This window comes from Alligator sinensis, unplaced genomic scaffold (genome assembly GCF_000455745.1).
Source record: "Alligator sinensis unplaced genomic scaffold, ASM45574v1 scaffold1546_1, whole genome shotgun sequence".
Lineage (NCBI taxonomy): Eukaryota > Metazoa > Chordata > Crocodylia > Alligatoridae > Alligator > Alligator sinensis.
Window position 1 is genome coordinate 371,694 of NW_005842689.1, and position 9,437 is coordinate 381,130.

A 9,437-nucleotide genomic window follows, 5' to 3' on the forward strand; every position below is an offset into this window, starting at 1 on the left:
CATTGTCGGCCCATGTTCATCTTGGAGTCAATGATGACTCCAAGATGCCGTTCTGCCTCCGTGCTCTCAAGAAGGCAGTTTCCCATCTTATAAGTGTGCTGCTGGTTACTACTGCCCAAGTGCAGCACCCTGCACTTGTCAGTATTGAAACGCATCCTGTTTTTGTTAGCCCACCTCTGCAACCTATCCAGGTCTTTCTGCAGTCTTTCCCTCCCTACTAGCGTACCCACCTCACCCCAAATTTTGGTATCATCAGCAAATGTAAACAGGTTGCTTTTCACCCCGTCGTCCAAATCGCTGATAAAGAAATTGAACAGCGCGGGCCCAAGCACCGAGCCCTGGGGGACTCCGCTGCCCACTTCCCCCCAGGTCAAATATGACCCGTCCACCACCACCCTCCAAGTACGACCCTTCAGCCAATTTGCAATCCATCCGACTGTGTAGGCATCAATGCCACAGTCACCTAGCTTTTTAATGAGGATGGGGTGGTCGACAGTGTCAAAGGCCTTGCTGAAGTCCAGAAAGACTACATCCACGGCGACACCTGCATCCAATGCTTTTGTGACCTGATCGTAAAAGGCAATCAGGTTGGTCTGACAGGACCTGCCCCTAATGAAACTGTGCTGGTTGCCCTTGAGCATCATCCCCGATGCCGGCCCATCACAGATGTGCTCCTCAATGATCTTCTCAAAGAGTTTCCCCAGGATTGAGGTAAGACTGATGGGCCTATAGTTGCCTGGGTCCTCCCTCCTCCCTTTTTTAAAGATGGGAACCACATTGGCCATCTTCCAATATAACCTAAATATTTAGGTTAGACCGTCTCACTAGGAGGGTGTTGTGAAATGGAACTAGCAGCCCGGGCCTGCTTCTTGCTGTCACATGCAGCTACTAGGACTTCACCAGGAAGCAGGGCTCCCTGCCACTTGATCCTTAAGCTCATCCTGAATAAATCACCATGCAACCAAGTTCCTAAATTTCTTTTTCAGCAGATATGAATACCAATACAAGGACTTCTCAAAAATAGCTGAGAGGTTCTGGATTGTAGCCTCATATCTACAGAACATGATAGCAGCTAGAAAGGAAAGCTATATTTAAAATATTAAAATTAAAATTGTTACATGACAGAACATTGTAACATTGACAGAAGGATCCCATGCATAGTAATCACATCAGTACATAGCTGTAAGACAGTAAAGCATTCTTAAGTTCTGCCTTTAGCATGCTGTCTACATCTGCCTCGGATGGAGTACCACCACCAGAATTTCCAGTCTTTATTCAAGTCGACAGTACAAGGCAGGACGTCTCTTTCAGTCTGTCCCCCAACTCATGCTTCTGGCAGATGGTCCTGGTTGGCTCTCTGCATACTGAAAACAGCCAGTCAGTGATGAGCTCGATGTAAAGGTTCCACGACCATCTTGCTCTCATCCGAGTGCAGCCATAAATAAGGAGACTCAAGCCACAGGTATGGGTAAGAGTGCTGCCACACTGACCAGCATTTAATTTATTTTGAACATAAATAGTAAAACTAAGAATTAGTTACCATCAGCAGATTCAACAAACAAGCAAGCACAGAGGAAGAAAAAAAAGTTAGGCTTAAATTCCCATATACACCTTCAAATATCTCACACATCTGTTGGTGCCTGATACTATGACGCACCTCTTCATCACCACCGGGATATTCACAGGGATCTCCTGACACACTCGTTGTTTGGTCTCATGCACCAAGAGCACTAACACTCAGCACCTGAACATCCATGTTACACTAGGTTCTTCCAGTCCAGTGGGCTGTACTTAAGCAACTTATGCTCCTGGGCTTCAGCAAAAGCTTGCCACTAGTTCTCAAAGAAGATGGTCACATTCATGATCTACATTTTTCCCGCCCCCAGTCCTCATAAGCAGGGATCTGGGTTTTCTGTCTGCTGCAGAAAACCACAGATTTTCCCCTTTAAAAGGAAAAAGATGCAGGAAACCATTGATTTCCCCTTGCAGGCTGGCAGTATTCCATCCGGGAAAGGGCTGTGGGGAGTCGAAGGAGGGCGATTAGCAAGGATCCTGGTTTTCTCTAACAAACAAATCCCCAATTTTCATGTTTAAAAAAGTAACCCAAAATCCACATTTTTTGTGATTAAAAAACGCCACTAACCTAAAACCTAAGCCTATAACCTAAAAAATCCGGAATTCTCAAAAACCCAGCATTTTAAGCTTTCTTCTCCACTCCCCCAGGCACGGAGGGGGAAGCTTGCACGTGGCGGCTCCTGGCGCCATCCGCCACCCCACGCTGCTGCTCTGCATGTGGCTGCTGCTCCAGGACCGGCCATCACTCACCTCCGCCCCCCCAGATACAGACGGGGAAGCTTGCACATAGCGGCTATTGCCACCATCCACCACCCTACTCCATGTGCAGCCGCTGCTCTGGTTTCAAACAAATGGAATTTTTAAGTTTCCTGGAGGTGCTCAATCTCAAGTATGCTGGATTTATGAGGTTATACTGTATATAGATAGATATATATTATGGCATTTCACTTTGATCATGGAAAAATGTGGATTTTGGGTTATTTTTTAACCTGAAAATTGGGGATTTTTTTTTTTTTTTAAATCAGAGAAAACCAAGATCCCTGGTGATTAGGCAGGGGGCACCACATGCATGTGTACACACACATGGCAGCCAGGCAACATGATGGAGAATAGCTCCCATAGCTCCCTACAGGTAAGTTTATGTGAAGTGGCAGGGAGGGGCACAGGCCACACACAGGTGACATGGCTGTGTGGGGGCATGCCCAAGATTTCTGTGCCTACAATGGGGCACTGGGCTGGACCAGCTCCAGGCAGAAGCTGTTTGCACAGCCCAGTGGGTGGGACCCAGCGTGAGAGGGAGTGCCACACCGCCATGGCCAAAGTGAAACACCTCCTGCCCGCCCAGCAGCAGCAAGGGCACAACTCCATGCCACTGCTGCCATGCCTCACTAGGACAGGGTGGCACTTCCTCCAGCATTGGGTCCTGCCCGCTGCGCTGCAGAGGTGGCTCCTGCCCAGAGCTGGTTTGGTCCAGCTACAGCCCTGCTCCCTATTGTTGGCACACAAATCTCGGGATGCACCCCCCCCCCCCCCCCCCCCCCACACTCCCCACACCCTTCTTCACACATTGAGGATGCTGGGAGTGGGGGGCAGCAGGTCTGAAGTGAGGGGTACCAGCTGTGCTGGAGGGGGCTTGGGTCAGGAATCAGAATCACTGGCAGGGCTGGGGGTTGGGAGTGAAGGGTACCAGCACAGCTGGGGAAGCTGTGACTTAGGAGTGAGGGGCAACAGCATAGGTAGGGCACAAATGTGTCAGGGTTGATCAGCACCAAAGCCGCCGGGGGGCGGCGGGGCGGGCAGCCACAGCTAGACCCGCAACCTCATGAGTGAAGGGGTCAGGGGGAAGCTCTGATCTTCCACAATAAAAAACCAAAATAAAATCAAACACCAAAATTTATAGAATAAATTTTATTACAGAACTGTCAGTTAATCGGTTAACTCATGCAATCAATGCAAAACCAAATGAATGTGTTAATTTTTTTTTAATCGTGTTAATCACACACATCATTTTGACCGGTGGAGTGGATCAGTTCCGGACCAGCCAGAACCTGCATTCAGAGCCCCAATCCTGGCCCACCCTGTGCCAGCTCCGGACTCACCCACCCATGTTGTGCAGGAACAGCAGCGAGGTAGAAGCTGCTACTCAGCACAGGGGAAAAGCAGCCCCCTCCCCCTTACTGCTGCTGGGCCCTTCTTGCTGCAGCAGCCCAGAGCCTGTGCCTAGACTGCCCTGCGTTTCTTCTCTGCTGCCATCACCACTGGCTCTGGGCGGCCCAGCAGGGCAGTGGTGGCAGGGCAGTGTAGCTGCAGGGCAGCCTGACCATGGGTTTCAGGCAGATGCAGCAAAAGAAGCCCAGCTGTGGTGAGGGGGGCCCCCTCTTTTCCTCCGTGCTAAGCAGCAGCTTCTGCTTGGCTGCTGTTGCTGCTCAGTGTGGGCAGATGAGTCTGGAGCAGATGCAGGTTCAGATCGGGGCTGTTTGCACAGGTTCTGACTCTGGCTGAGCCAAGTCCAGAGCAGGTACAGGGCAGGCTGGGGCTGTTGGTGGTGGTCAGAGAAGACCTGCAGGGCTCATCGGCTGTTGGGTGGGAGGAGGAGGCTGACTATTGTTTAACTGTGCAATTAATTGCAACTTTTTTCTTCTTCTCACAATTAAGTCTCACAATTAAATTGCAATTAATTTTTTTAATAGTTTGTTGGCCCTATTTTACCAATAATGATTGATGCACGGGTAGGCTTTCAAATTGCTTTAAAACTGTAAATATATCAATATCTTAGAGAAAGTCAGGTTCATGAGTTACAGCAATATCCAGTCTTACTGAGTTATAGCTGCCTGGGATGGTGTTTTACAGCAAGCATCCCTAGTGATGCTCGAGATGGTCTTGATCAGCTGGTTCTCTACAACATTATGATTTGGGTATGATTTGGTTCTCATACCCCAAAATCTGTGGCATCTTGTTCCAGTTGTCAAAGTGGATGGCTCTGTTGAATGGGAAGCAGATTAAAAAGGCCCACTGGATGAAGTGCCAACCTGTAAAGTAGCTGAAGTTACCTCCAAGCCAGAAGCGGCTACTAACCTCTCGTTTCAAAGTAACCTTGAAGACTTTGCCTTGGTAGCGTTTCCCTTTTGGGTAACTGATGTATTTGAATGGCATGGCCTCTTTCAAGGGGTTACACTGATCAGGTTGGTATTTGGGGCCAGAAGCAGGGAAGACACCTACCTCTTAACACAGGCGCAGACAATTATTTTGGGTCCAGAGCCACTTAACAAGTTTTGGTAAGCTACCGAGGCCCGCATGGTAGCCCCATCCCTTGACAGTTGCCCCTCCCTCTTATTGCCATCTTGGGACCAGAAGTCCCACCCCTAACCCTTGACCTTTGCCACTAGAAGTCCCTCTCCTTATCTCCCCCCACCCACCCACAATACTCCTTTTGGGTGAGAGGGGTTGCCATCTTAGAACCAGAAAAAAAACCAAATCACACACTAAAAAAAACAAATATCGACTACAACATTTTAACTTTACTATAAACAATTTTTTTTGTCATGATTTGTGTTTGCGTAGTACATATAGAGGCGATTGCATAATAACTCAAAAATAAATTCTTTGTTTTGTATATTGTGTGGTGGGGTGTAGGCATATATGGTGGGGTGTGTATGGTAGGTGTGGAGGGTGTGGTGGAGGTTGGGGGGGGTGTGGGGACCCCCACCCACTAAATCCATGGTGCAGCAGCAGCAGGTGGGGCGCTCAGAGCACCAGCACCCAGAGGGGTACGGCTCTGGCCAGCGCTGCACATTGCAGAGAGGGACACATCCTCTGCTGTGCTGCCTGTATCGCAGGTGATCCCTGCCACACACATGCAGTCCCCATACTCACACAGCACGGAAGGGAAGTCCCATGTGATACAGCCAGATGTTTTCCCTGCTGGGGCAGCACAGCTCCGGAGAGAAGCCCCATGAGATGAAACTTGCTGCCCTTCCTATTAGGGCAGCGCTGTAGAGGGAAGCCCCAGGTGCCTTCCCCTGGGGGTAAGGAAGGCAGTGGGCTGCAATGCGTGAGGCTTCTGTCCTGCGCTACACAGCCCTGGCAAAGAAGGCACCTGGCTCCAGCACGTGGGACTTCCCTCCTGCACTGTATGAGTGCAGGAGCTGTGCGTGAGTGGCAGGGAGCCAGCGATACAGGGGGCCCGGCAGAGGCTGCACCCCTTGCTGCAATGTGCAGTGTTGGCCAGAGCCATGCCCCGCCAGGAGCCTGCACTCTGAGCACCCTGCCTGCTGTTGCTGCCACCGCCTTTCACAGCTGTGCACCATAGGGGGGGTGCTCACACTTACCCTCACACCCACACCCTGACCACCCAAACTCTCTGCTGCTACCAATCCTAGCTCCAAGCTCCGCATTCTCTCCCAGCTGCAGCCCTGCTCCTGCCACTTGCATACCTGCTGCCTGGAGCTAGCAGGAGACTGGGGAAGCAGAGAAGCAGCTCCATGCAGAAGCTGCACGCTAGCTAGTCAGGCCCCTCCACCCACAAGGGTGGGAGCAAAGCGATAGGGTACATTTGGGGGTTACATGTATGCATAGGCACTTCGCTCCCACCCTGAGTGGAAGGGCTGGGCGGGGTACAATTTGTTGCGGGGCTCCACGGACCAAATGAAAGTGGTGGGCGGGCTGGATTCGGCCTGTGGACCGTATATTTTGCCTGCTCCTGCCTTAACACTTGCCACTCCTCAAACCACATTCAGCAACAGTCAAAAGACTTTTAAGAGGCACTGCATGAAACTGGGTACAGAGCCAAAGTAAGGCGAAGTCCCCACAATCTCATCCAAACTCTTCCTCCAGCGGCCTGCTCAGGAACTTCGCCAGGCCAGTTACCCCACAAATAGGCAAAGGCCAGTCAGGAACCAGATGCTTATGCTTTGCTAGCAATCACCCTGGCTTTGCCTAACAGCTGAACATTATGCACTTGTCAGAGTAGAGTAGCAGATAACATACACTAACATGAGAACAACCAAAGGAATACTAATCCCAGCTTCAACTTGGTTCCACACCCTCTCACATCTTAACCCATCCCACTCCAAAGAGATTCAAAATACAAAGACAAAACCAAGACCTGATTACTAACCCTGTAGACGAGAGGTGGCCAACTTGTGGCACAGGAAGACTCCATGTGTGGCATGCAGCAGACTAGGGTAGAGAGCAGAAAACACAGCAGCAGATCAGGCAGGGTAAAGAGAGTAGGAAGCAGAGCAGTCTATCAGCCAGGAGGAGATTAAAGCACTTGAAAGGGCATGGGGCTAATTTCCCAGAAAGGTTGGACCTCACTGCTATAGACAAACAATACATGGATCACAGAGACTGGTAAGAGAACCTCACACAAGTAACTGCAGTGTCAATTACACAAAATGAAAAAAAAGTTAGGGATCTTTTAAATACATACCTGTGTAGAAGACATCCAAAAAAAATACCTAATGAACATCTGCCTTCTACATCCCTCTCTGGAAAAACAGGACATGACTCAATCTGTGTCAACAGAAGCCTCAAAGTAGATGACAAACTTCAAAAGCAACCATTAATATTATTTTTCAAGATAACATAGAAAATTAGGTATTGGCCAGCTCTACACTGCAGACTTCAATTTACTTTCTTGTTTTGTAGATCTATTCAATATTTTAGAGTGGAATAAAAATACTAGTTGACATTGGCTCTGCACTTATTTAAGAACTTGAAATTTCATCTTGTATTACTAACTACCATATACTTCCAATGTTTATTCATTCATCCAGCTAGTTCCAAGCAAACTACTGTGCGGGCCGGGAGCGACCCGAGCCCTTTTTCGTGCTGCACGCGGGCTGTGGCCAGCAGCCCGGGCCCGCCTGGTTGGAGAGGGAAGGCTGTCGAGCTGGAATTAGGCACAGACGCGTATCGGTAGTTTAAAAGATTGTTTACTTACACCGAGATGGCAGTGGTGTAGGCTGAAAACTTGCTTAAGTTGCGGTTACAGACAGGAAAGAAGAGAGGCGGACAAGAGTTCTAAACTCGTGAACTCTAGCCCAATCCGGCTGAAGGCTCTGAACACGCGAGCCCGTCATGTCAGCCGAAGAGAGTACTCGTCCGGAAGAGCTCTGAATAAACTCACACGAAGTTTGCTAGGCTCCGTGGGTCCAGTTCTTTTGCGTGCGGGAAGGGATACGTCTGGATTGCGCTCGGCCACGGGGAGAGGCTAGAGGTTGATCAGGCCTCCGCTGCCTGCTTTAAATGCACTGGGCCCGTAAGGATCCGCAGCGCTTAGAGATCTTCACACAGCGTGAAGTCTCCTCCTCCCTTGTTCGTGGAGTCCTCCAACTTGGGCAGAAACCACTCAAGCCTTTTATACGGCTAGCAAGCCAATCACTAGCCGCCACGTGTGAATAATTTAGAACTGGCCAATAATGGGACTCAAATTAGCGTACAAATCAGGAACTCTTTGTAACGAGCATTTCTGTGCTGCAACAAAGAAATGCACCCTGCAAAGAAAGCTTCAAATTGGCGGGAAATTCTCCCTTGCACCGGGGTTTCTCTTTTGCAGCAGAAAACTCCACCGTGCAAAGAAGCTGCAATTTAGCGGGAACAATTTAGCAGTGCCGAAGCACACAAAAACAAAAATCACACCCTTTGGGTTGTGACAACTACAAGGTTACTAATAACTACAGTATGATTTTGTCCCCATGTACCTTGATGGTTTTAATAAACTACACATTTGGGATACAATCCAAGTAATTTCTGCCAAAACAAGCAGAAGGGATGTCCAACTGACCCACTGTATGTGCTAGGCCACAGCAGAGCTGACAAGGTACTGAGCTTCAGCAAATGCTGCGAGTAGAAGTATGGAGACCCATCTATTTTCTAGTTAATTAATTTTTTTACACAAAGTACCTTTGCCAGTAGAGTTGATAGGAAAAATATGCACTTTATTTTGCATATATTTAGATAAAAGAATAATAGTGTGGGTACTGATTTTAAAAAGTATTTTAGGGATAATACAGGAATTTACAGTGTTATGACACTACAGATTCCTGCCATTGCAAGGACAGGAAATAGTCTTTGGTGAACTTTAACACAGACCCACAAAACAGGACCATGTCCCCTGCTACAGAGAAAGGCACAAACCCCCAAAATTGATGACACCGATTATCAGGGATCCTGGTTTTCTCCAACTAAAAATTGCAAATTCTCTTATTGAAAACCCAAAATCCGTAATAAAAATTAACCCCCCCCCCCCTCCAAGTCTCAACAGCCCTCCTGATGCCCCTCGCAACAGCCCCCCCAGAGCTACAGGCACAGACACTGACAGTGACACCCAGCCCAGCAGGTAAGTGTGTGTGGGGGGAAGGGGCAGGGGAAAGGGAAGGTGCTGGGAGGGTAGATCAAGAGGGAAAGTGTGCCCCTGTGCCCACTCCCAAGAGCAGGGCCAGGGGGTGAGGGCAGAGGTGCCACTCCGTGGGCCACACACATGCCAGCCAGCCTGACAGGGGGTTCGCACACAGAGGCTGCCACTGCAACTCTGCCACTGCACCCTGCGCTACCATCCCACGGCCACCTGCATTGCTTTGTCAGCAAGTTGCGAAGGGCGTGGCAGTGCAGTGGCAACCACCATGTGCGGGACACATACGTGTTGCCTGGCCAGGAGGGGTGGAACAGGGGGCTTGCATGCAGTGGCATGCCCTGCAACCGGCTGCACAGCTTCATGGTGGTGCGGGCTGGTGGAGGGTGCATGCAGGCTGGGGGCGCTTTGCGGGCAAGCGCTGCCACTGTGGAGCAATACCCTTTGCCTCTGGATCCTAGAGGTAAGTGGGGCTTGGGGGCTATGGGGCAGGGCTGGAGAAGATGGT

The 9,437-nt window shown here is 49.8% G+C and overlaps 1 protein-coding gene across 1 annotated transcript in view; it reads right to left on the reverse strand.

The window, feature by feature from the left end:
• Positions 1–9,437, reverse strand: part of PPP2CB (protein phosphatase 2 catalytic subunit beta) — a 62,902-nt gene that overhangs the window by 39,450 nt on the left and 14,015 nt on the right. The window lies entirely within an intron of this gene.